This window comes from Rattus norvegicus, chromosome 16 (genome assembly GCF_021556685.1).
Source record: "Rattus norvegicus strain SHRSP/BbbUtx chromosome 16, alternate assembly SHRSP_T2T, whole genome shotgun sequence".
NCBI classification, from domain to species: domain Eukaryota; kingdom Metazoa; phylum Chordata; class Mammalia; order Rodentia; family Muridae; genus Rattus; species Rattus norvegicus.
In genome coordinates this window covers 41,933,057-41,959,949 of record NC_141549.1, presented here as the reverse complement: position 1 = coordinate 41,959,949, position 26,893 = coordinate 41,933,057, and the positions used below count along the sequence as shown (strand labels likewise).

The following is a 26,893-nucleotide window of genomic DNA, read 5'->3' as shown; positions in this document are numbered from 1 at the left end:
TTCACTTGGGTTTATCTATCTACAGGTTTTGGTAGGAAGGCATCATCCCAAAATGTCATCAGTGACTAAGAAAAGCATCTAAAGGAACTGGAGGAACTCAAATTTGAAATCCAGAAGTGTAAATTCGAGAGAAATGAACTTTATCAAATCCTGGACCTTTATATATATGATAATTGGGACTACAGGTAGTCATTATGCCCAGTAACCTGTTCACTCTCTTGTGCTCTCCCTGCTAACCCAAGATTTCCTCATATCACGAGAGAGTTTCACCTCTCATCCTGGATTTTAAGGAGCCTTGGCAGGCATTGGCTTGCGAGATGAGCTAAGTGCTGTGTGGTTAGGGTCAACCTCCTTTTTAGTTGACCCTGAGCTCCTTGGATTAGCATAGGTTCTGGCAACAGCTGGAAGGACCTGGTCACACTTCTGCATCTAAGTGAGGGAATGAAATGCCTGCATGTCATCACTCATTTACTGTGATTTTGTTCATTATACACTGATTCTATGGCATCTCCATGGAAGTAGTTGGCATTCTAATTGTGTTTGTACATGGGTTGGTATGTATTTATATTAACGTATTTCTGGGGGTTTTGTACAGGATCAGGAAACTGAGACCTTTGATGGGACCTGAGGATTTGTCTGATGGACAGTTTGCAGGTCATGATAGTGTGGAAGCGCACATGGATCAACAGAACTCTTTGTACCTTCTATTTACTTTAGTGGTAGATAGGACTCTCCTGAGGGAAGGAGGGGTTACAAATCCTCTTTCCTGTCAAAGTAGTTATGCCCTCTGGAAATTCATGTAACAATAGGAAACAAGGTTTGAGATTCCCTGCTTTCAAAACAAAAGAAATGTCATCACAACTATCTGTTGGACTCAAGGCTGTGGCACAGAGTGGAAGAAACTTCTTACACAACTAGTCAATGCCTTCATGCTTACCTGGCCAACTCTTGAAAGTCAGCTACTTTCAATTGGTAACCTGGCTCTGTTGTCCTGTGCCCAGGATAATAAGTTTAATCAGCACAAATAGGACCCAGTTCAAAGGAGCAAGTATGTGGTATAAACTGGGTTTAAGTAATCCAGTCAATAGTCTGATTTCAGGTAATCTTTTTTTGCCTGATTTGAACTTAATTTTTTTTGACTTTACTCTTTTTTTAGCTATCAAGTAACCGTTTATTGTGACCTTGAAATGGTGAATGTGGTAACAAATTCTGGACATTTGTTATTCCCAAACAGGCATTTCACAGGCTCCATCCACTCTAGTACAGAGGGTCTTTGCAAAACCATATCTCCACAGCCTTTTAAAGAGACCTTATTTCAAAATAAATGTTGGCTGATTTGCATAGAGATATTTCCTTGAAAGAATTGTTGTTGGAGTCTCACTGTTGTGTTTTTGCTCTGGTGTTTGTGTTTGACACATTCTTCCCTCCCCACTCATTTCTTAAATTGAATTTTTTATTGCATATTTTTTATTTACATTTCACCTAATTCTGAAATCATGCATTCAGACAGTTGTTTGTTCCTTGGGCCATGCCCTAACACAGACTGGATATAGAATTGCCAATAAGTCAATCAGAGCATGAGATGAGAATGATGGCTATGCAGATGATGACCAACTCAATAAGTTATGCCGTGGAGAGGTACAAGGAGCTCATACAAGTGAACAGTTCCTACCAGTGAGTCACTGACAGAGATGAGAACGCAGCACTAGGCAGGGAATGCTTTTGTCCTGTATGACTTTCAACAAAATCAGGGCTCTGGTTCTGTAGTGTCTGACTCTTAACAGGAAAGCCTGACTCCTGGCAAAGGGTCTTGGATTTGTAACTTTTGGAGTCAGTCGTCCTACATGTGAAGAGTGTAGAAGACCCTCTAATTGTTATTTTCCCCATTAACGATCGATCCTCTACATAGAAAAGATTTGCATCATGATGGGAATATCAATCAACTCTGAACTTCTAGGACACTGACAAGTTCTCTGTGATCCATGAGAAACACATGCAAAGATTGTATAGCTATTGGGTCTTCTATCATCCCTTAGAGGGGATTTACTCTCTACTTGCAGATGGTTTTAGCATACTATGGACATATGAGCACCCGTATGGTCCAATTCTTCTATCTTGATGTATATAAACCGTCTTAGTGTCAGGATTTTCAGAAGTACTTTGATTCATGTGGAATGTGGCCTCTGGATTTGACCTCCTCTAATTGGTGCTAACTTGTATACTGTGGCTCTAGCCTGTTGATGTCTGGGGATGAGGGCCCTTGAAGTGTTGATTGTACTTGCAGGAGTGACAGGCAAATAGAAGCTGGCTGGGATTTGACATTTATTGTTTGTGTGGGTGTGTGAGAGTGTGTGTGGGTATGTGTGTGTGTTTATGTGTATATATGTATGCATGTATGTGTGTGTGTTTATGTATGTGTATGTGTGTGTGTTTGTTTGTGTTTGTATGTGTGTCTGTGAGAGAGTGTGTGAGTGTGTGAGTTTGTGTGTGTGGTTTATGTCTCTGTGTAGCTAGCATTCACCTCTGTAACTGACATGATTTGTCTGTGCCTCCCAGTAGATCGCTATAGCAGGCTCCTGTCCTCATGCACTCCTTAGCTTCATCAATGTTATCTATTATTTATCTACTTTTGGTATATATATATATATATATATATATATATATATACATATATATATATATATATATATATATATATCTCCTATATACCCATGTGGGGTAATCTCTGAATGGTCATTTGTTCAGTGTCTGCTCCAACCTTTTGCCTCCATATCCCCACCTATGAATACATTTGTTCTCCCTTTTAACAAGGAATGAAGCACCCGCATTTCAGTGGTCCTGCATCTTGAGAGGCGAATGCTAGCAGCAAACATTGAACTGGGACTGGGCTTCCCACTGGAGGAAATAGTGAAAGTATTGGAAGAGCTGAAGGGATTTGAGAACAACAATGCCAACCAACCAGAGCTCCAAGGGACTAAACCATTATCCAAGTACTATACATGGACTGACCTTGGCTCCAGCTGCATATGTAACAAAGGGTGGCCTTGTTGGGCACCAATGGAAGGAGAGGCCCTTGGTCCTGCCAAGGCTGGATCCCCCAGTGTAGGTGTATATGGGGGGGACAAATTGGGTGGGGAATACCGTTATAGAAGAAGGGGAGGGGATGGGATAGAGGGCTTATGTCCGGGAAACCAGGAAAGGAAATAACACTTGAAATGTAAATAAGAATATTCAATAAACGAAAAAAATACTGAAAAAATGAACTTGTGACCAATGGTGCTGGGTTAATTCCTCACAAATTGATCAAATCTTGAAGAGGTAGGAGTGCCCAACATTCCCTGCTTCAGTAAAAATAGGGCTATGTATTCAGGCCCTTCTCAGCTTAAGAGATACAGGCTGTCCCTTCACAGATCATGGGAGACAAAAAAAAAAAAAAAAAAAAAACAAAAAAACCCAAAAAACGAAAGTTCAGAGCCTATACACTGGAAAATGGAAGCTGGGTGTGGTCGTTGTTTGGCCTTGTCTACCTGGATGGTTAATCCCAAGAGTTCCACTTTTCTGTATTTGAAATATGGAAATGAGCTGGAGAAATGAATCAGCAGTTAAGCACACTGGCTGCTCTTCCAGAGGACCTGGGTTGGATCCCTAGTACCCACATGGTAACTCTCAACACTCCATAACTCTAGTCCCAGGGATCTCATGCCCTCTTCTGATCTTTCACCAGGCACACACTAGTGCATAGATATACATGCAAGCAAAACACCTGTGGACATAAAAACAAACAAACAAACAAACACAAGTGAATAAATAAATCTATGGAAACCAGTATATCTCAACAGAGCATAGGTTTGCTACAAACAATAAATGAACTTTTTTTTTGTCATCTACTTGAATTTATTCTTACTTTCTTAAATAAAAGATGAAAAGGATGAGGAGGAAGAGATGGAGGAAGAGGAGGAGGAAGAGGAGGAGGAGGAAGAAGATAAGGAGAAGAAGGAGGGAGAGGAAGAGGAGGAGGAGGAAGACGAAGATGAGGAGGAGGAAGATGAAGATAAGGAGGAGAAGGAGTAAGAGGAGGAGGAAGAGGAAGAGGAAGATGAGGAGGAGGAGGAAGAGGAGGAGGAAGATGAAGATAAGGAGGAGAAGGAGTAAGAGGAGGAGGAAGAGGAGGAGGAGGAGGAGGAAGAGGAAGATAAGGAGGAGGAAGAAGAGGAAGATAAGGAGGAGGAGGAGGAAGAGGAGGAAGGGGAGGAGGAGGAGGAGGTAGAGGTGGTGGTTGTGGTTCGGGTGGCCAGGGAAGTTATTCATAAACACTGAACAGGAACCAAGACTCCAAAACTTGGGTACTCCTTGTACCCTCAGCCTCAGATCCCTGACAGACTCCCACCCTCCCTTTTCAACAAGACACCCAGGTGAGCAGCAGAGGTACCTGGGGTCAGCACTCAGATTGTGAACAATGGGATGGAAGGGAAAAGTTAAAAAATGAGAGCTGAGAAGGGGAAGGAAAGAAGAGAGATCCTAGGCTCTAGAGGATAGAGTGGGGCCACAGGAGGGGAAAGTGAGCCAGTAAGGAGGTGCCCCTCCAGACTGCTGTGGCCCACATTCCCTGGACCCCAGAGGACCCCATGGTTTGTTCTTCAGTCCACTCCCCTATTCCTGAAGCCTAACAGCCCAACTCCAAGTCCTCCAGCTCCACCTCCAGAACTCTGTGCCATGTCAGCTTCTCCACCTGTTCTCTGCTAAACTTCCCGGCCTGGAGGCGTTACTGCAGCTCCCCTATCTATCAGCTTCTTCCTTAGGTTCTTGATCTTCTTGGCTTTCTCTGTGGTGGCAGCAGAGTGGGGTGCATGGAAGGCAGCTAGAGAGGTGGTCTGGGGGTCTGGGCTGAGTGTCCCAGAGACACCTTATCAAGAGTCCTGCTCAAGGCCTCTGCATCTTTCTCCTGTGGCTGGCTCCTCTTTTCCTTTCAGTTCAGGTTGCGTTTGGCTGCTTTGGAGAGGCCTGCTTCACCACTCTCAGGTCTGGATGGGGTGACCTGTGTGGTGGCCTCAGGGCTCTGCCCTGGGGGAAGTTCTGGTTTACTCTAGAAAAACTTCACATACTTGTTTTCATAGGCTGGGATTCTTGGAGCACGTATCCTTCTTTGACCCTCTGCTGCTTGTGCAATGACCCATCGGGTCTCTGTGTTGAGGCAATGTATTTGCTGCCAGTCTCGTCATAGTTATATAGGGAGTCGCCATCGAACCCAAAAAATGAATATCTAGGGGTAATAAATGGAATTTTCCTGCATTTAAGTTCTTGATAAATGGCAGCATTCTTTCCCTTTTAAAATTGCTTTTTAGGTGACCTGGGTTGGATCTGGAATTGTGTGGGGTGGTTTTGAGTTTGAGAACTCAAGTAGACTATGCCTTTTATATGCATCATTGTTGCTGTCTAGTGGATGAGTTAGGTCCATTTTAAACCTAATGCAGGCACCACAAAGTGAGTTTGGAGAGGATGTACTGAGAACAACTCCCTGGCCTCTGAGTTAAAAATTCTAGCTGTCTTCTAGATAACCCACTGTCTCTACATGGAAACCTTGCTCCGGTTACCTTCCTAATTTCCACCACCTTATGTCACTGACATGATGGATGCCTGAAAAACACTTTTCTTCAGCCAGATCTGCTTCTTCCCAGGTACCCCCTTGTTCTATGTCTAGAAGGTTCATTCATGTTCATCTACTTTCACTAACCCTGTGTATCCTTCAGAACACAGTTGAGTTCTTCCCAGCATATGGGAATAACACCAGACAATGGAGACTCTAGAGTCAGGAGAACATCTAAGAAGCCAGGATACTCAGATTGCACATGATCCTGATAACCAGTGAGGCAGACAGGATGGATAGACAGATGGCCACTTCTCTATTCTCTATTTGAGAGCGCACATGCACTTCATAATTCAGGAAAGATTCTACATGTATACCTGTAAATAGTTCAGCTGATTAATACTAATTGCTGGTTTGCTCTGAGTTAACTTCTAATCCAGGAATACTTCAAGAAGAATACAAGGTTTGGTGGCCTTTGCCTATTCAAACCCAGTTGCAGAAATACCAAGGAGGGAGAGCTACAGGAATATTAAATACAGAAGCCCCTAGCATGATTCTCAGGAACAAGGCAGCCGCCTGACCAGAGGAGCAAGCCTGAGCTTTGAAATGAAGGACTTTTTCCCCACCCACTCCTGACTGGAGATGAGATGGAAGGTAGGATACTAATTTCAGATCTCTAGCTCCCAGAGCATAGCACGGCTTCAAGATTCAGTTCTTTGTTATCTATTGTTATCTTTCATGCTGCTTTTAGGATTATTTCTTTTAGTTTTCTTTCCTTCTCTTTTCTCCTTTCCTTTCTTCCTTCCTTCCTTCCTTTCTTTGTTCCTTCCTTCCTTCCTTCCTTCCTTCCTTCCTTCCTTCCTTCCTTCCTTCCTTCCTTTTTTAAGACAGGGTTTCACTGTGTAGCTCTGATTGTCCTGGAACTCTATCTTTTGACCAGTATGGCCTTGAACTCATAGAGGTCTGCCTGCCTCTGCCCCACAAGTGGTAGCATTAAACACAAGGCATGCACCATCACTGCCTAGGTAGAATTATTTCTTTATTTTGTATTTTTGCCATCCTGATTGTATGTCACAGAGAATTTCTTCTCTGATTCTGTCTGTTTGTATTTCTACATGGCTGTTACACCTGCAAGCTTAATTCTTTCTATAAATTCGTGATGATTTCTGCTAGAATTTCACTGAAATATAAGTATTTCTCTTCCATTCTATGTTACTTCCACTGTGCCCTCCTATACCCCATGAATTCTTAGGTTTGGACTCTTGAATGTGTCCCAGGCTCTTTGGGAATATTTTTCATGCTTCTTATTTTTCCTCCTTGTCCTCTATGCCTGAGATTTGTTCTTGTGCATGATCTTATCTCTTTTTTTTCTTTTCTTATCTTTTTTTCGGAGTTGGGATCTGAACCCAGTGATCTTATCTCTTAATGACAGTCTTGGTTGTGATTTCTACCATTTTGACCATCCTCTTCAAATATTTTTATTTGTTTAGTTTCAATGTTTCAATCTCCTTGCAAAGTTTTTCCTTCATATTTTGAAATTCTACTACTGCTCTCTTAACTATTACATTTACTTTTGAGGCTGTCTGGACAAGGTTTTGGATAGATTTCCTTAATTCATGAATGTATTTGGCTCCTTATGATCATCAATTCTTTTGAATAGTAAGGCTCTAAATTCTTTCTTGGACATTTCAATTATTTCTGTATGGGATACTTTGGTTTCTGTAACTTAGATCAGCATTGCAGTCTAGCTATGAGGACTGGTGGAATTTGACTTTGATTTCAGATGAGTGAGTGAGGCAAACTTGTCCTTGCTATGTTCCAACAGGATCAAGCATGGGGCAACACCTTGAGCACCAAGGTGACCAGATGGAGTCAAAAGTTTTGTCACCCCCAGATTCTACAAACCTGTTGGAGACTGGATACCCAATTTCAGACCAGATAGCCTTGTCTACAATCAGGGGGCTGAACACAGAGCTACAGGCCCAAAGTAACCTCTAGAGCCATAGAAAGGGAGACTTGAGGCATGGCAGTAACCTTTGGCACCTCAGACTTCAGGATTTCATACCCATATTGATGTCAGATACCATGGAAGCAAAATTGCAGTATTTCGGGGAACCCTGAGCAAACTGGAACCAAACCTCAGGCACTGTACTGACCTGGACTGGAAATGTGGTTGCAAGGTGCTCTCTGGTCCTGCAGGAATGGGGAGTCTGGATCCAGGACTATGTCCCACCTAAGGTGGAGGCTCAGTCACAGGCACACTCTAGATATCAGGCATTTCTGGAAAAAACATAAGTTTTTATCTGTTCATGTGCTGATAAACTGAGGCTGACTCCATATTTTCCCTTGAGTATCCACCAGGAGTGGTACATGCGGATTATGATAGTGGTTCTGTTTTTAGTTCCTTCAATAGCCTCCATATTATTCTCTACAGCCATTATGATAATTTACATTCCTACCAGCAATGTAAACATATAGCCATTTATTTCTGTATTAAAAATCAAAAACACACATAATCTTTGGATGTGTGACTGATATATATGTCAGGGGATATGTGTACCACAGGGCAGAGCTGAGGGTCAGAGAGAGTCTGTATGGAATTGGTTCCTTCTCCCACCTTTACATTGGTTCTAGAATTGAACCTGGGTCATCAGGCCAGGATCTAAGTTTCTTTACATACTGAATCATCATTTTGCATGGGGTGACATGGAATTTCAGTGGAGTTTCTGTTTGTATTCCCTTGGTGGCTAAAATCATATTTATTGGTTTTCTGTACATCTGCTTAGGAGTTGAAGGCTGGAATTGTGGCTTAGTGGTAGAATATTTACCCAGCGTCCATTTCTGGGTGCAGGCCCGAGTAATACACACACACACACACAAACACACACACACACACACACACACACACACACACACACACACACACACACACACACACACAGAGAAACACAGACATGCTCACACATGAGAGTCAGAGTCACAAAGATACAGAGAGACAGAAACTGACAGACAGACATTTTTATTCAGATCATTTGCTCATCTACTAATTATATTGCTTATTAGGTATCATTGTTTTATTTTAGTTTTGTTTTCAGATAAGATCTTACTGTAAAGCCCTAGGTGGTCAAAAAGCTATGTAAAGGAGGATGGCCTAGACTTCACAGAGTTTTGCCTGTTTATGCAGACACGAGTTAGGATTAGAATGTGCCACACTGTCCTTCCCTACTTTACTTCTTTATAGGATGGAGATTTATTCTGGGTTAGATGAATGATTGAGCAAAGATATCCTCCCAAGAATACTTTGGGGGCTTAAGTTACAGTATTTGATCCACTTTGAGGTGATTTTCATAGAGCAGGAAAAACGGGGATCTAGTGTTAGTCTTCAATGTGTAGCTCCTCAATTTCCCTGGCATCACCTGTTTAAGGATACCTTTTCTCCAACACACTTTTATTAAGTAAGAATCAGATGGCTGTGATGACATGGCTTATTTCTCAGTCCTCTGTTCTATTCCATTGACACATAATGTATGTGTTTATACAAAATCCTGCCTTTTGTTATCCTGACTCCGTCTAATTTTGAAATTAGGTAATATGGTACTGGGAGCTTTTGTGGTTTTGATCAGGATTCCTCTGGCTATACAATAGAATCTTTTTTAACAATAAAAAAAGACATTCAATATTGATCTCTAGCCTCAATATCAGTGCTTCTCACCCTTCCTAAAGGTGTGGCCCTTTAATAGAGTCCTTGTGTTGTGGTGATCCCTAACTATAACATTACAAAGTGGTTGCAATCCACAAATTGCAAAGCGTTACTCTGCACACATGCACATACTTGACCTCACTCTCCTGAAGGTATAAATGGACTCTCTCCATAACAAGTACATCACACACACACACACACACACACACACACACAAAGTCTTAAAATATCTGGTATATTTCAACAGTGCATCTGTCCCATCTTATCCTTCTTGGAGAATTTGGACTTTTTTTTTTTTTACAACAGCTTCAATATCATTGCTTTTTAAAGATATATATTTGGAACAAGGTTTTACTGTGCAGCTCTGGCTATCCAGGGACTCATTCTGATAGACTAGGCTGACCTAGAACTCACAGAGATCTCTGGGCTTCTGCCTTCCAAATGCTGGGATTAAGGTATGTGTGTCACCAGGATCAATATCATTGTTTTTTACATTTCATTTAGGTGTTTTTATACTTTGCAAATGGTTATGAGTCACAAAGTGGGTGCTGAGACTTGAACTTGGGTGCTGTGGATGAGCAGCTGGTCCTCTTAACCACCAAGCTATTGCTACAGCCCCTTACATGGTTTTTGGTCAAAAGAATAAGATATGAATTATATTTCTCTCTCTGAGTGGAAACATGACAGTCTGAATTATTCAAGGCCTATGATATAGATACATACCTTTGGTTCCTCCCATAAAATTAATTCAGATGGGTTTGTCAATCACTTGGACAGAAAACAAACTTCAAAAACTATAACCTTGAAACATAAGTCATCTAAAGACCTTAAAAGGATACAAGAGATAACTATCACTTCGATGATATTGATGTATTTATACATTCCAGGAGCCCCTCCCTTGATGCAGCTGCTTACATATTGTCCTGGTTAGATTTATTTTTTCTTTTTGGTCACCTTGGCAAAAACCAGGATCAGCAGGAAAGAAGGAACTTCTGTTGAACAATTCTCCCCTGAAACGGGCCTATACAGAAGTCTGTGGAGGAATTATCTTGAATAAGGACTAATGCAGGAGGACCCAGCCCACTGTGGGTGAGGCCACCTGGATAGGGGGTATTGTGTAGTATAAGGAAGCAAGCCATGAGCAAGAAGCCAATTAGCAGCATTTCTCCCTAGTCTCTGCTTCCGTTCCTGCTTCCAAATTCCTGCCTTGAGTTACTGCTCTGTCTGTCTTCCATGGATGATGAAGGACAAGCTAGCTGTAAAATGAAATAAACCTCTCCCTTCCCATGTCACTTTGGTCATTTTGTTTCTCATAGCAACCGAAAACCTCACAAAAAGATTCACCTTCACTAAGTCTGACAACTTGGCAAGTTCTAACTCAAATTCTGTAACTTTTTATATCCTAACCCTATCCCACCCCACCCCTTATAAATACTGACAAGATTCCTAAATCTGTTGGCCATGATATTGGGAGCATTCCTACTCTCTCTGAAGATACCACCCCACCACACATACACACACCATTGGATCTGATTTTGCAGGCTTCCATCTTAAACCTTCCTGCTTTCTTAGTCTCTAACGTAGAAGATATGTCCCCCCACAGCCCTCACCACTACCCACTACTACCTACATATTAGCCATCCACCCCCTCGTCTTCCATGCCCCTCTATATTATTCTGCAGGTCTCCATGTTGAACCTGCTTGCTTGCTTTACATCTAACCCTGAAAGCATGGGTTTCTTTCTTCTTTTTTCCATTTCTCTCCTGGCAGTTGAGGAAGTTCTATGATGCCTGCCTTGTTGATACTGTCCTCTCAAACCCCATGAAATGGGCCTTCAGCCTCCTCTTGAGTTTGTTAAGTTCTTTTATCTATGAGATGAGGAGCTCTCAGAAAGGCTGCCTCAATTTCCCAGTAATGATCATAAAGAAATGAAGACACAAGGGAGCAGCAAATGTGTTGTGATTGTTGTTGTTGTTGCTGTTCTTATTGTTTTGCTTGTTTTGTTTTGTTGACATGGTTGTGATAAAGAGTGGACAGGCATGAGGTCAGCTTAGATCAGATGATAAAGGAATAAGTGGGATCCAATGGGGAATTTAGGAAGGATTATATCAAATTTTGTAAGTAGTTTTCTCCTCTGTGTTCCTGTGTCTGCCAGGATGAGGTTGGTCCTTTTCTCCAGGTACACTAAGGGAACTAACTTCTCAATGACAGCCGCTTCTCAAATGCCAGCACAACTCAGCAGTGAGGGGACAGAGACACAACTCCATGCTGCTGACCTTGGCAACTTGATGAGTTCCCTGGGAATTTTAGGAACTTTGACTAAGGACAAACCAGGATTCGCAGCTTCAGCATTGAAAAGAATTCTGGGATTAAACAGTTTATAAAGAAGAGTTGGAGACTTTTTTTTTTTTTATTAACTTGAGTATTTCTTATATACATTTCGGGTGTTATTCCCTTTCCCGGTTTCCGGGCAAACATCCCCCTAACCCCTCCCCTTCCTTATGGGTGTTCCCCTCCCCACCCTACCCCCATTGCCGCCCTCCCCCCCCATAGTCTAGTTCACTGGGGGTTCAGTCTTAGCAGGACTCAGGGCTTCCCCTTCCACTGGTGCTCTTACTAGGATATTTATTGCTACCTATGGGGTCAGAGTCCAGGGTCAGTCCATGTATAGTCTTTAGGTAGTGGCTTAGTCCCTGGAAGCTCTGGTTGCTTGACATTGTTGTACATATGGGGTCTTGAGCCCCTTCAAGCTCTTCCAGTTCTTTCTCTGATTCCTTCAACGGGGGACCTATTCTCAGTTCAGTGGTTTGCTGCTGGCATTCGCCTCTGTATTTGCTGTATTCTGGCTGTGTCTCTCAGGAGCGATCTATATCCGGCTCCTGTCAGTCTGCACTTCTTTGCTTCATCCATCTTGTCTAATTGGGTGGCTGTATATGTATGGGCCACATGTGGGGCAGGCTCTGAATGGGTGTTCCTTCAGTCTCTGTTTTAATCTTTGTCTCTCCCTTCCCTGCCAAGGGTATTCTTTTTCCTCATTTAAAGAAGGAGTGAAGCATTCACATTTTGATCATCCGTCTTGAGTTTCGTTTGTTCTAGGGATCTAGGGTAATTCAAGCATTTGGGCTAATAGCCACTTATCAATGAGTGCATACCATGTATGTCTTTCTGTGATTGGGTTAGCTCACTCAGGATGATATTTTCCAGTTCCAACCATTTGCCTACGAATTTCATAAACTCGTTGTTTTTGATAGCTGAGTAATATTCCATTGTGTAGATGTACCACATTTTCTGTATCCATTCCTCTGTTGAAGGGCATCTGGGTTCTTTCCAGTTTCTGGCTATTATAAATAAGGCTGCGATGAACATACTGGAGCACGTGTCTCTTTTATATGTTGAGGCATCATTTGGGTAGATGCCCAAGAGAGGTATAGCTGGATCCTCAGGCAGTTCAATGTCCAATTTTCTGAGGAACCTCCAGACTGATTTCCAGAATGGTTTTAACAGTCTGCAATCCCACCAACAATGGAGGAGTGTTCCTCTTTCTCCACATCCTCGCCAGCATCTGCTGTCACCTGAGTTTTTGATCTTAGCCATTCTCACTGGTGTGAGGTGAAATCTCAGGGTTATTTTGATTTGCATTTCCCTTATGACTAAAGATGTTGAACATTTCTTTAGGTGTTTCTCAGCCATTCGGCATTCCTCAGCTGTGAATTCTTTGTTTAGCTCTGAACCCCATTTTTTAATAGGGTTATTTGTTTCCCTGCGGTCTAACTTCTTGAGTTCTTTGTATATTTTGGATATAAGGCCTCTATCTGTTGTAGGATTGGTAAAGATCTTTTCCCAATCTGTTGGTTGCCGTTTTGTCCTAACCACAGTGTGCTTTGCCTTACAGAAGCTTTGCAGTTTTATGAGATCCCATTTGTGGATTCTTGATCTTAGAGCATAAGCCATTGGTGTTTTGTTCAGGAAATTTTTTCCAGTGCCCATGTGTTCCAGATGCTTCCCTAGTTTTTCTTCTATTAGTTTGAGTGTGTCTGGTTTGATGTGGAGGTCCTTGATCCACTTGGACTTAAGCTTTGTACAGGGTGATAAGCATGGATCGATCTGCATTCTTCTACATGTTGCCCTCCAGTTGAACCAGCACCATTTGCTGAAAATGCTATCTTTTTTCCATTGGATTGTTTTGGCTCCTTTGTCAAAAATCAAGTGACCATAGGTGTGTGGGTTCATTTCTGGGTCTTCAATTCTATTCCATTGGTCTATCTGTCTGTCTCTGTACCAATACCATGCAGTTTTTATCACTATTGCTCTGTAATACTGCTTGAGTTCAGGGATAGTGATTCCCCCTGAAGTCCTTTTATTGTTGAGGATAGCTTTAGCTATCCTGGGTTTTTTGTTATTCCAGATGAATTTGCAAATTGTTCTGTCTAACTCTTTGAAGAATTGGATTGGTATTTTGATGGGGATTGCATTGAATCTGTAGATTGCTTTTGGTAAAATGGCCATTTTTACTATATTAATCCTGCCAATCCATGAGCATGGGAGATCTTTCCATCTTCTGAGGTCTTCTTCAATTTCTTTCCTCAGTGTCTTGAAGTTCTTATTGGAGAGATCTTTTACTTGCTTGGTTAAAGTCACACCGAGGTATTTTATATTATTTGGGTCTATTATGAAGGGTGTCGTTTCCCTAATTTCTTTCTCGGCTTGTTTTTCTTTTGTATAGAGGAAGGCAACTGATTTATTTGAGTTAATTTTATACCCAGCCACTTTGCTGAAGTTGTTTATCAGCTTTAGTAGTTCTCTGGTTGAACTTTTGGTATCACTTAAATATACTATCATATCATCTGCAAATAGTGATATTTTGACCTCTTCTTTTCCGATCTGTATCCCCTTGATCTCCTTTTATTGTCTGATTGCTCTGGCTAGAACTTCAAGAACTATATTGAATAAGTAGGGAGAGAGTGGGCAGCCTTGTCTAGTCCCTGATTTTAGTGGGATTGCTTCAAGTTTCTCTCCATTTAGTTTAATGTTAGCAACTGGTTTGCTGTATATGGCTTTTCCTATGTTTAGGTATGGGCCTTGAATTCCTATTCTTTCCTGGACTTTTATCATGAAGGGGTGTTGAATTTTGTCAAATGCTTTCTCAGCATCTAATGAAATGATCATGTGGTTCTGTTCTTTCAGTTTGTTTATATAATGGATCACGTTGATGGTTTTCCGTATATTAAACCATCCCTGCATGCCTGGGATGAAGCCTACTTGATCATGGTGGATGATTGTTTTGATGTGCTCTTGAATTCGGTATGCCAGAATTTTATTGAGTATTTTTGCGTCGATATACATAAGGGAAATTGGTCTGAAGTTCTCTTTCTTTGTTGGGTCTTTGTGTGGTTTAGGTATAAGAGTAATTGTGGCTTCGTAGAAGGTATTCGGTAGTGATCCATCTGTTTCAATTTTGTGGAATAGTTTGGATAATATTGGTATGAGGTCTTCTATGAAGGTTTGATAGAATTCTGCACTAAACCCGTCTGGACCTGGGCTCTTTTTGGTTGGGAGACCTTTAATGACTGCTTCTATTTCCTTAGGAGTTATGGGGTTGTTTAAGTGGTTTATCTGTTCCTGATTTAACTTCGATACCTGGTATCTGTCTAGGAAATTGTCCATTTCCTGCAGATTTTCAAGTTTTGTTGAATATAGGTTTTTATAGTAAGATCTGATGATTTTTTGAATTTCTTCTGAATCTGTAGTTATGTCTCCCTTTTCATTTCTGATTTTGTTAATTTGGACGCACTCTCTGCGTCCTCTCGTTAGTCTGGCTAAGGGTTTATCTATCTTGTTGATTTTCTCAAAGAACTAACTTTTGTTTCTGTTGATTCTTTCTATGGTCCTTTTTGTTTCTACTTGGTTGATTTCAGCTCTGAGTTTGATTATTTCCTGCCTTCTACTCCTCCTGTGTGTATTTGCTTCTTTTTGTTCTAGAGCTTTTAGGTGTGCTGTCAAGCTGCTGATATATGCTCTTTCCTGTTTCTTTCTGCAGGCATTCAGCGCTATGAGTTTTCCTCTTAGCACAGCTTTTATTGTGTCCCATAAGTTTGGGTATGTTGTACCTTCCTTTTCATTAAATTCTAAAAAGTTTTTAATTTCTTTCTTTATTTCTTCCTTGACCAGGTTATCATTGAGTAGAGCATTGTTCAATTTCCATGTATATGTGGGCATTCTTCCCTTATTGAAGACCAGTTTTAGGCCGTGGTGGTCCGATAGCACGCATGGAATTATTTCTATCTTTCTGTACCTGTTTAGGCCTGTTTTTTGACCAATTATATGGTCAGTTTTGGAGAAAGTATCATGAGGAGCTGAGAAGAAGGTATATCCTTTTGCTTTAGGATAGAATGTTCTATAAATATCTGTTAAGTCCATTTGGCTCATGACTTCTCTTAGTCTGTCGACATCACTGTTTAATTTCTGTTTCCATGATCTGTCCATTGATGAAAGCGGGGTGTTGAAATCTCCCACTATTATTTTGTGAGGTGCAATGTGTGTTTTGAGCTTGAGTAAGGTTGCTTTTACGTATGTAGGTGCCCATGTATTTGGGGCATAGATATTTAGGATTGAGAGTTCATCTTGGTGGATTTTTCCTTTGATGAATATGAAGTGTCCTTCCTTATCTTTTTTGATGACTTTTAGCTGAAAATTGATTTTATTTGGTATTAGAATGGCTACTCCAGCTTGCTTCTTCTGACCATTTGCTTGGAAAGTTGTTTTCCAGCCTTTCACTCTGAGGTAGTGTCTGTCTTTGTCTCTGAGGTGTGTTTCCTGTAGGCAGCAGAATGCAGGGTACTCGTTGCGTATCCAGTTTGTTAATCTATTTCTTTTTATTGGGGAGTTGATGCCATTGATGTTGAGAGATATTAAGGAATAGTGATTATTGCTTCTCGTTATATTCATATTTGGCTGTGAGGTTATGTTTGTGTGCTTTCATTCTCTTTGTTTTGTTGCCAAGACGATTAGTTTCTTGCTTCTTCTAGGGTATAGCTTGCCTCCTTATGTTGGGCTTTACCATTTATTATCCTTTGTAGTGCTGGATTTGTAGAAAGATATTGTGTAAATTTGGTTTTGTCATGGAATATCTTGGTTTCTCCATCTATGTTAATTGAGAGTTTTGCAGGATACAGTAACCTGGACTGGCATTTGTGTTCTCTTAGGGTCTGTATGACATCAGTCCAGGATCTTCTGGCCTTCATATTTTCTGGCGAGAAGTCTGGTATGATTCTTATAGGTCTGCCTTTATATGTTACTTGACCTTTTTCCCTTACTGCTTTTAATATTCTTTCTTTATTTTGTGCACTTGGTGTTTTGACAATTATGTGACGGGAGGTGTTTCTTTTTTTTTTTTTTTTTTTTTTTGGTTTTTTTTTTTTTTTTTTTTTCGGAGCTGAGGACCGAACCCAGGGCCTTGTGCTTCCTAGGCAAGCGCTCTACCACTGAGCTAAATCTCCAACCCGAGGTGTTTCTTTTCTGGTCCAATCTATTTGGAGTTCTGTAGGCTTCTTGTATGCCTATGGGTATCTCTTTTTTTAGGTTAGGGAAGTTTTCTTCTATGATTTTGTTGAAGATATTTAGTGGTCCTTTGAGCTGGGAGTCTTCACTCTCTTCTATACCTATTATCCTTAGGTTTGATCTTCTCATTGAGTCCTGGATTTCCTGTATGTTTTGGACCAGTAGCTTTTTCCGCTTTACATTATCTTTGACAGTTGAGTCAATGATTTCTATGGAATCTTCTGCTCCTGAGATTCTCTCTTCCATCACTTGTATTCTGTTGGTGAAGCTCATATCTACAGCTCCTTGTCTCTTCTTTTGGTTTTCTATATCCAGGGTTGTTTCCATGTGTTCTTTCTTGATTGCTTCTATTTCCATTTTTTTTTTTTTTGGTTCTTTTTTTCGGAGCTGGGGACCGAACCCAGGGCCTTGCGCTTCCTAGGTAAGCGCTCTACCACTGAGCTAAATCCCCAGCCCTCTATTTCCATTTTTAATTCCTTCAGCTGTTTGTTTGTGTTTTCCTGGAATTCTTTCAGGGATTTTTGTGACTCCTCTCTATGGGCTTCTACTTGTTTATTTATGATTTCCTGGAATTCTTTCAGGGATTTTTGTGACTCCTCTCTATGGGCTTCTACTTGTTTATTTATGATTTCCTGGAATTCTTTCAGGGATTTTTGCGATTTCTCTCTGTAGGCTTCTACTTGTTCTCTAAGTGAGTTCTTCACGTCTTTCTTGAAGTTCTCCAGCATCATGATCAAATATGATTTTGAAACTAGATCTTGCTTTTCTGGTGTGTTTGGATATTTCATGTTTGTTTTGGTGGGAGAACTGGGCTCCGATGGTGCCATGTAGTCTTGGTTTCTGTTGCTTGGGTTCCTGCGCTTGCCTCTCGCCATCAGATTATCTCTAGTGTTACTTTGTTCTGCTATTTCTGACAGTGGCTAGACTGTCCTATAAGCCTGTGTGTCAGGAGTGCTGTAGACCTGTTTTCCTGTCTTTCAGTCAGTTATGGGGACAGGGTGTTCTGCTTTTGGGCGTGTAGTTTTTCCTCTCTACAGGTCTTCAGCTGTTCCTGTGGGCCTGTGTCTTGAGTTCACCAGGCAGCTTTCTTGCAGCAGAAAAGTTGGTCTTACCTGTGGTCCCGAGGCTCAAGTTCGCTCGTGGGGTGCTGCCCACGGGCTCTCTGCAGCGGCAGCCAGGAGACTTTTATTAAAGATATTTTATTATGGACATAATCATGAGGCTTAAGAGAAAGAGACATGCTCAGAAGAAAGTAAGATACACAGGAGAGTACAAATGTGGGTTTCTAAAAGAGAGCAAAATATATCTAGGTGTGGGAAGAGGCTCCCCAAGGAGAGGGAGCAATGATTGTGTAAGCATTAGCCATATGGTCAATTTTGGTGGCTCTTGGGTGTCTGCTTCTACCGAGAGGAAGGTGTTTCTGCAGAGAATAGCTGACTGAGTAAAACTGCAGCCCTGTGGAGATTTTGGGCTGCTGCTGACCCAGAAGCTAATTCCCTTACCCGAAGCTAGTTTTAGCATCTTGAATTCTGAGCCATTCCTTGTCCACTTCTATTACTGAAACGATAATTTGTTGACTAAAACAAAAATAAAAACATTTGGCACCATTAACTCAGCAGACTCTTGCTTCTGCCAACCCAGAAGTTAAAGATGTTATCAGATAGACTCTTAGGCGTATAGAAAACTTTTCCATTTGGCTGTAACCACCTTTCTTGTGTACCTACTGATGTATTCTAAACTTGCTCTGATTTATGACTTTCTTTGTTTTGCAAAACTATAAAACTTTATAAAACTGCTTCTTAACCTGTGCTTCCAGGCCTGTGCTGATGGAAAACAGCAACAACTAACCACCCTGTCCTTAGAGCTGAGTGCTGTGCTGTGTTTTTGTCTCCTTGTTTGGTTTAGTTGCACCGACAAAGGTTTCATCTCAAAAGGTTGCTAAGAATCTACCGCACAACCCCCATTTCTTTCTTCTTGGTAAGAGAGGCAAGTCATGGTTCAGAGGGCTTGAATGGAATGACAGTCTGGTAAGGTAAAAGCAGGCACTGCTGGGGTGAACAAGGAGCCTAGCTGAAGAGTCTTTCGGTAAAGTGGGGTTTCTGGTGAGATCCCACAGAACTGCAGCTTAGTGGCTAGAAAGGGAGGAAGGCCTTTAGTGATTGTCTGGAATTCTTGCTGTGCTGCTAGAGGAAGCTTAAAGGTTCCAACAAGATTCATGATCTCCAGTTTTCTGTGCCTTTCTATCCTGCCCCATGGCCCACCAAAGCCAAAGACACAGTTTAGATTGTTTGGTGCTTTAGGTCAAAATGAGACATTGATTAATGTGAAATTCTAATTTTCATTACAGATATGTTTAATTTATGTAGTAATATATCTAATTTATGAGAGTACTAACCACTAACATTTCTGAGTATTCCCTATGGGTCAAATCCTCACTCCAACACGCATGAGTGTCTCATTCAGAATGACAGCCTCTGCATAGGGAATGGGGTCAGTCCTCTCACTTACAGAGGAAGGGAGACTTGGCTAGCTAGTTTTGTGTCAACTTAATACAAGCTAGAGTTATGTGAAAGGAGGGAAACTCAGTTGAGAGAATGCCTCCATAACATCTGACTGTAAGGTATTTTCTCAGTGACTGATATGGTAGGGCCCAGCCCACTGTGGGTGGGACCATCCCAGGGCTGGCTGTCCTGGGAGCTAAAAGGAAGCAGGCTGAGCAAGTCATGAGGAGCCAAGTCAGTAAGCAGCACCCTTCTGTGGCCTCTGCAGCAGCTCCTTCCTCCAGGCTCCTGCCCTGTTGAGTTCCTGTCCTGGTTTCCTTCAGTGATACTATGAGGTGAAATCCCTTTCCTCTCCAGATTGCTCTCCTTGTGGTTTCAGCAAGGCAGTGGTAACCTTGACTAAAACAGTTTAGGTCAGTACATCTTTTGTTGTTACCTCAGACTTTGTGTGCTTCCAGAATCCATGTTCTTAATCATACGAAATTCTGGAATAAAATTAACCACTGAGTATAAAACTTTCAACTCAAGGAAAATGGGAAGAGGCAGACAGCACTAAATGGCTAAAACCGGGAACTAGCAGACCTGGACTGTCCACAGGAAACCTGGGTCTTGATTCCCATGGTAAACAGAAAGAAGCCTGAAGCCAGGAGGAATCAGAAACGGCCTAGGAAACTCAGGAGCTGTGTAAGCTGACAGGATTCTTGTGTGTTGGTTCAGCTGCCCTTCCTTCACATTCCTTTCCGTTTTCCTGAACCCATACCACTCTGCCCTTGAAGGATTTCAGTGCCAATCATTTTCTCTGAGACCTCATGGACTCACTGTGCTGCTTCCAAGGGCAGCACAGGAAGAATATACAATTTATCATACACTGCTTTGTTCCTCTCTAAGAATAAAGAAAGAAAGAACAGAACAATGCGATATAGGTTAAAGGAAAGGTCTTAAGAGGTAATAACTGGTTTTCTGTGAAGTCCTTTCCTTAAACTGCCTTTTACAGAACAGCAGGGTTCCCCCACACTTCCCAGGGGCTGCTTAGAACATTTCTTTCTTTTTATTCTTCAGTGGGGGGTAAGGAAAGGTTGGGAAGGCTCTGCCTCCACCTTCATTGTCCCTTCAGGGAGCCCAGCAGGAGGCTCTGCTCTCCAGAGTCACCAGAAATGACATGCATCAGCAACACTGAGTCAGGTGATGGAGACAGGAATTCAGTGTGCTAGCTAGCTGGTGGCCCTAGAGTAAGTCTCCAGTCAAAAACCTTATGAGTAGGGCTCTTCAACAAGACAAGATTGGGAGCCTGTTGGTAAAGCAGAGAAGCCTACTGGAGGAAGGAACCATGTCACTAGTGGTTCATGGATCTCTTTCTTCCACAACGGAAAGACTCTGGGGAGAAACATAACTTTCTTCTATGAAAAGGCATTTTGTTTTAAAGATTAAGCAAAAGAAAAAAATTAGACCAGCACCAAATAATGGAAATAAAATACAGATCACATTTGTGATTTCAAATTTTCTAATAGTCCTATACTTTAAAAATAATAGTTCAAAAGAAATGAGTGAAATTATAGTCATACATCATGGTTCTAGTCAATGAATTATCATTTAACATATAATCAGTATAAAGACGTTACCAATGACATCATTAACACTGATGTGTTTCATATTAAGCTCTGTATTCTGATATGCATTTTACACATGTTGGCACAAAACAAATCTCTTGCTTCCAAGAGGCTAAGAGTCAAATAAATGTGACCAGAAAAGTGGATTCAACTTGCTGGATATAAGATGAAAGAGAGAGAGAGAGAGAGAGAGAGAGAGAGAGAGAGAGAGAGAGAGAGAGCAGCCAGAGGGATCTAGAAGAGTCCAGAGCATAAAAAGAAAGCTATAAACTGAATGTGGCCAACAAACAGGAGACTGGACAGGGCCAGACTCTTTGCAGGAGCTTAGAGAACAGAGACAACAGGGAGAATAGCAGGGTTGTAAGGAATTTGACTGGCTGGGGGCAGGGAGCCTGTGAACCGAGGAGGCTGGGATGCTGGTATGAACTCTGAAATGGCACCAGTACTGGGTACCTATAACATTGAAGAAGGCTCAGTCTCTCACATGGTAATGAGAACCACAGGTACCCATGTGTCCTTTCTCCTGGATAAGAGGAACAGAAGCTAATTTCAAAGTTCCAGAGGAATGCAGACTCTTACCTAACTCATTGGACTGAGCTCATTGGACTTCCCCTTGGGATTGGGGGGAATTGGAGTTTCCTTTGGACCTGACACCAGGAGAGTAGTCACATGATCTTTTATAATACTAAAACAAAAGACAGTCTTGAATCAATTTACTAAGTGAATTAATAGGGAAATATAGGTTAAATTTGCTAATACCCCAGAAGGGAAATCTCTGGTACAGGTTTCAGATGCTGTCAGATGACATTTGCATCTTTAGGGTTGGTGTGATCTAAGTTAGAACATCTCAAACATTTTACATAATAGTCACAAGTATGAGGGCCCATGGCTTGCCAAAGAATGATACCTGGACTCAAATAATATGTAAAGACATTGAGTGTTTTATTCTGCAGAAGTCCAGCATGCTGGAGTCCCCCATTAGCAAGTCAGAGCGACTATCAATGAGCTTGCAGGCATGATTTAAAGTACATTAGGGAATTCTGGGGTAGGTGCCTGAACTGGCTGCTTTGTGTTTCAACTTACACAAGCTGAAGTTATCACAGAGAAAGGAGAAATCAGTTGAGGAAATGTCTCCATGAGACCAATATGCCAGGCAGTGATCAAGAGGGGAGGATCCGGCCCATTGTGGTTGGTGCTGTCCCTGGGCTGGAGTTCTTTGGTTCTATAAGAGAGCAAGCTGAGCAAGCCAGGGGAAGCAAGGCAGTAAGTAACATCCCTCCATGACCTCTGCTTCAGTTCCTGTTTCCTGACCTACTTGAGTTTCAGTCCTGGCTTCCTTTGGTGATGAACAGCAATGTGGAAGTGTAAGCTGAATAAACCCTTTCCTCCCCAACTTGCTTCTTTGTCTTGATGTTTGTGCAGGAATAGGAACCTGACTAAGAGAGTGACCTCTATGTTAATGTGTCAGGTCTATCTCATCTGTATGGGAGTGTTAGGGCTCGAAACTTGTCAGGGAGGTCTGGAAACTGCTGCTGACCCATTGTCCTTGCCCCAGGCTAACTTCTGAGGCCTGGACTTGCCTGGAATTGCCCAGTTCTTGGAAACAGATATTTAGGCCTAGTGTCCTTAACTGCCAAGTTGAAGCCTGTTGTAGAATCAGGCTACCTTTCTCAACAGTGATATCAGGGAACATATAGGTATTGATGATAAGTAGCTACGAAGGAACTAAGGACAAGATCTAGAACATTTCATCTCTTTACAATTTCCAAGTTCTAATCAGACTGTGATCTTTAACTCAGATATGGCTTCTGCTGACAACTGCAGTTCGCATAGAAGACACCAAGGGCTCTACAGTGTCCCCTGTGGTGCTTAGACAGCAGAGACAGATGCCGATTAAGGTCCTTGCAGGTGTGCATCTCCAGAGACTGACCTTCCTTCCATCCTCTCTTTGGCGCTTTGGTAATTGAGTTTGCAGAAACAAATCAACAATTGGCAGAAATAAAGGAACGGAATTATTAATGTGCAAGTAGACAGCTGTCACGCTGAGCATGAAACTCAGAGATGAGTCCTGATGATTGTGGCTTAAGGATTCTTTATGAGGAGGACAGAAGTGAGGCCACACCAATTTCGGAGGAGAAGTCAATGATTTATAGGGGACATGGGCCAGGCACATAGAAGTGACAGCGTCTGGGAACACGATCTGCCTAGGATTTATGGGCGTGAGTTTTCCTCTTGTCTCCTGCTTGTTACCCTTTCTGAAGGGTAACATCATCCTTACACAGATAAAGGAGCTTCAGAAATGATTCTTAGCTTTTATTTCAGGTTCGAAGGAGGACTTACTGCAAGCCAGAGCTCCTGAAGGAAGCCATCTTGTTAATTTAAAAAGAAAACAAACAAACAAACAAAAACACCAGGCTTCCCTTTGAAGTATTTGTGTCTTCTGAGTCCCAACACATTGCTTTACTCAGCTCTTAACAATAAGATCCAGGGTTTCTAGAAGCATGACATGTAATTCCACAATACTTTAGTTTTTCTCAAGTAAATAGCAAACACTTCGAGTATAGAGTCCTCTCTTAACCCAAGTCCTTCAGTCAAGGTCTGGATCCTGGGAACTCTAACAAGTTTGGATCGATGACCACCAAATGTGTGTATGTGTGTGTGCCTGTGTGCGTGCGTGTGTGTGTGTGTGTGTGTGTGTGTGTGTGTGTGTGTGTGTGTGTGTGTGTGTGTACATATACAACTAGCCACATTAAGAGAAAACCACATAATGAGACCCATTGACTCATATAGCCAAGTCCATCTTCAGGTTCCTGCACAGGTTTAGGCTTGAATACAAGGTCAGGATGTGGTCCATCCCAACCATTGTTGATCCTGTCACTGTCTCAGTGGCACTTTCTCCTCGTGAAATCTCTTTCTCGGGAATGAGTTCCTTCTTTTTCTTCGTCTTCTTTTTTCCCCAGGAGACTCCTTGGAAAAATGCAATTCCTTGGAATCTCTAGTCCCAGGGGCAAAAGGCACAAGGATGTCTCTCCTTAGAACATCTGATGCTACCAGGGTGGTGATAATTTGCCCCCTAGTGTGAATTATTCCCGTGTTTGAAAGCAGTGTTTAGAATTTAGTGGGTGATTTATCTGTCTCTAGGGTTTATATAAATACTAATTACTAGTCTTTCATATTGTTTTTCTTTTAATTTTTCTAAGACAAGACCTGGTGTATCCATGGCTGGCCTTGAACTCCTGATCTTTCTACTTCTACTTCTACTTCTGCCCAACTTCTACGTGCTTGCAAGTATTATAATGTGTTTTTAGGATTACAGGGCATGCATGTGACACCAGGCTTGTCTAGTCTGCTAGTTTTTATGTTATTCTATTTTAAATGTCTTATTTTTGAAGTGATCTCTATACATTTGTATCCAACCATCTATACAACTCCAGGCAAAGGTGCTCCCCATGTAACAAAGCCAGTACTAATATATATATTAGTTTTGCCCATCTAGACAATACAAAGTAATTAATATATATATATATATATATATATATATATATATATATCTTTGCTCTGCTCTTCCTTCCTTCCTTCCATAGCCCAGGCTGACCTTGAACTCCCTATCTAAGCCTCTCATGTGCTGAGATTGTAGGTGGATGCCATCACTCCCAGTCTTGATAGTTTTACCTTGAAAAGCTCAGGTAAGTTTATGAACTTTAAATCTCTGTTTTTGTCTCACACCAGCCTTCTTGGGTTTGTTCAGAACACACTATCCAACACAGGACCCCTTAGCATTAGTAAAAACAGCAGCATAAGAAAAGTAATTCTCACCTTCCCTTCTTCTTTTCACAAACTATAACATCTAGGAAAATTTTCCTAGATTTCCCATTTTCCTTCCCCATAGCAGATAATATGACCCTCATTTAAGAGGCGACTTTCCTGTACTCAGGGGACAAAAACACTCTACTCTTTTAATCTTAGTCTCTTCCTTGTACTAAAAAGCCATAGATTCTGTAATTTATGAATAACAGTTTAGGTAATGTAGCTCACAACTCTAAAGGTTGACCTCCAATGCTATTTCTCCATGACAGCCCACTCTTCCTTAAGACTAAGTACGAAATTACACAAGTCAGGACTTGGGAGTTGGCTAAGTGGTTAAGAATGGTTGGTACAAAAAGCGATCTACAGATTCAATGCAATCCCCATCAAAATACCAATCCAATTCTTCAAAGAGTTAGACAGAACAATTTGCAAATTCATCTGGAATAACAAAAAACCCAGGATAGCTAAAACTATCCTCACAATAAAAGGACTTCTGGGGGAATCACTATCCCTGAACTCAAGCAGTATTACAGAGCAATAGTGATAAAAACTGCATGGTATTGGTATAGAAACAGACAGATAGACCAATGGAACAGAATTAAAGACCCAAAAATGAACCCACACACCTATGGGCACTTGATTTTTGACAAAGGAGCCAAAACCATCAAATGGAAAAAAGATAGCATTTTCAGCAAATGGTGCTGGTCCAACTGGAGGTCAACATGTAGAAGAATGCAGATCGATCCATGCTTATCACCCTGTACAAAGCTTAAGTCCAAGTGGATCAAGGACCTCCACATCAAACCAGACACACTCAAACTAATAGAAGAAAAACTAGGGAAGCATCTGGAACACATGGGCACTGGAAAAAATTTCCTGAACAAAACACCAATGGCTTATGCTCTAAGATCAAGAATCGACAAATGGGATCTCATAAAATTGCAAGGCTTCTGTAAGGCAAGGACACTGTGGTTAGGACAAAACGGCAACCAACAGATTGGGAAAAGATCTTTACCAATCCTACTACAGGTAGAGGGCTTATATCCAAAATATACAAAGAACTCAATAAGTTAGACCACAGGGAGACAAATAACCCTATTAAAAATGGGGTTCAGAGCTAAACAAACAATTCACAGCTGAGGAATGCCGAATGGCTGAGAAACGCCTAAAGAAATGTTCAACATCTTTAGTCATAAGGGAAATGCAAATCAAAACAACCCTGAGATTTCACCTCACACCAGTGAGAATGGCTAAGATCAAAAACTCAGGTGACAGCAGATGCTGGCGAGGATGCGGAGAAAGAGGAGCATTCCTCCATTGTTGGTGGGATTGCAGACTGGTAAAACCATTCTGGAAATCAGTCTGGAGGTTCCTCAGAAAATTGGACATTGAACAGCCTGAGGATCCAGCTATACCTCTCTTGGGCATATACCCACAAGATGCCCCAACATATAAAAAAGACACGTGCTCCACTATGTTCATCGCAGCCTTATTTATAATAGCCAGAAGCTGGAAAGAACCCAGATGCCCTTCAGCAGAGGAATGGATATAGAAAGTGTGGTACATCTACACAATGGAATATTACTCAGCTATCAAAAACAATGACTTTATGAAATTCGTGTGCAAATGATTGGAACTGGAAAATATCATCCTGAGTGAGCTAACCCAATCACAGAAAAACACACATGGTATGCACTCATTGATAAGTGGCTATTAGCCCAAATGCTTGAATTACCCTAGATGCCTAGAACAAATGAAAGTCAAGACGGATGATCAAAATGTGAATGCTTCACTCCTTCTTTAAAAGGGGAACAAGAATAGCCTTGGCAGGGAAGGGAGAGGCAAAGATTAAAACAGACACAGAAGGAACACCCATTCAGAGCCTGCCCCACATGTGGCCCATACATATACAGCCATCCAATTAGAGAAGATGGATGAAGCAAAGAAGTGCAGGCCAACAGGAGCCGGATGTAGATCTCTCCTGAGAGACACAGCCAGAATACAGCAAATACAGAGGCGAATGCCAGCAGCAAACCACTGAACTGAGAATAGGACCCCCGTTGAAGGAATCAGAGAAAGAACTGGAAGAGCTTGAAGGGGCTCGAGACCCCATATGTACAACAATGCCAAGCAACCA

General features: G+C 41.6%; 1 protein-coding gene, 1 long non-coding RNA gene and 1 pseudogene across 14 annotated transcripts in view; 1 reads left to right on the top strand and 2 right to left on the bottom strand.

Moving 5' to 3' along the window:
- The window catches only part of Erich1 (glutamate-rich 1), a gene marked incomplete at its 5' end in the record, with an annotated part of 52,793,804 nt that overhangs the window by 41,704,414 nt on the left and 11,062,497 nt on the right, over nucleotides 1-26,893 (bottom strand).
- Rcn1-ps15 (reticulocalbin 1, pseudogene 15) overlaps nucleotides 1-26,893 on the top strand; it is an 88,867-nt gene that overhangs the window by 18,621 nt on the left and 43,353 nt on the right. The gene's annotated exons all lie outside the window — the stretch shown is intronic.
- Pym1-ps11 (PYM homolog 1, exon junction complex associated factor, pseudogene 11) lies at nucleotides 4,664-5,240 on the bottom strand (annotated as a pseudogene).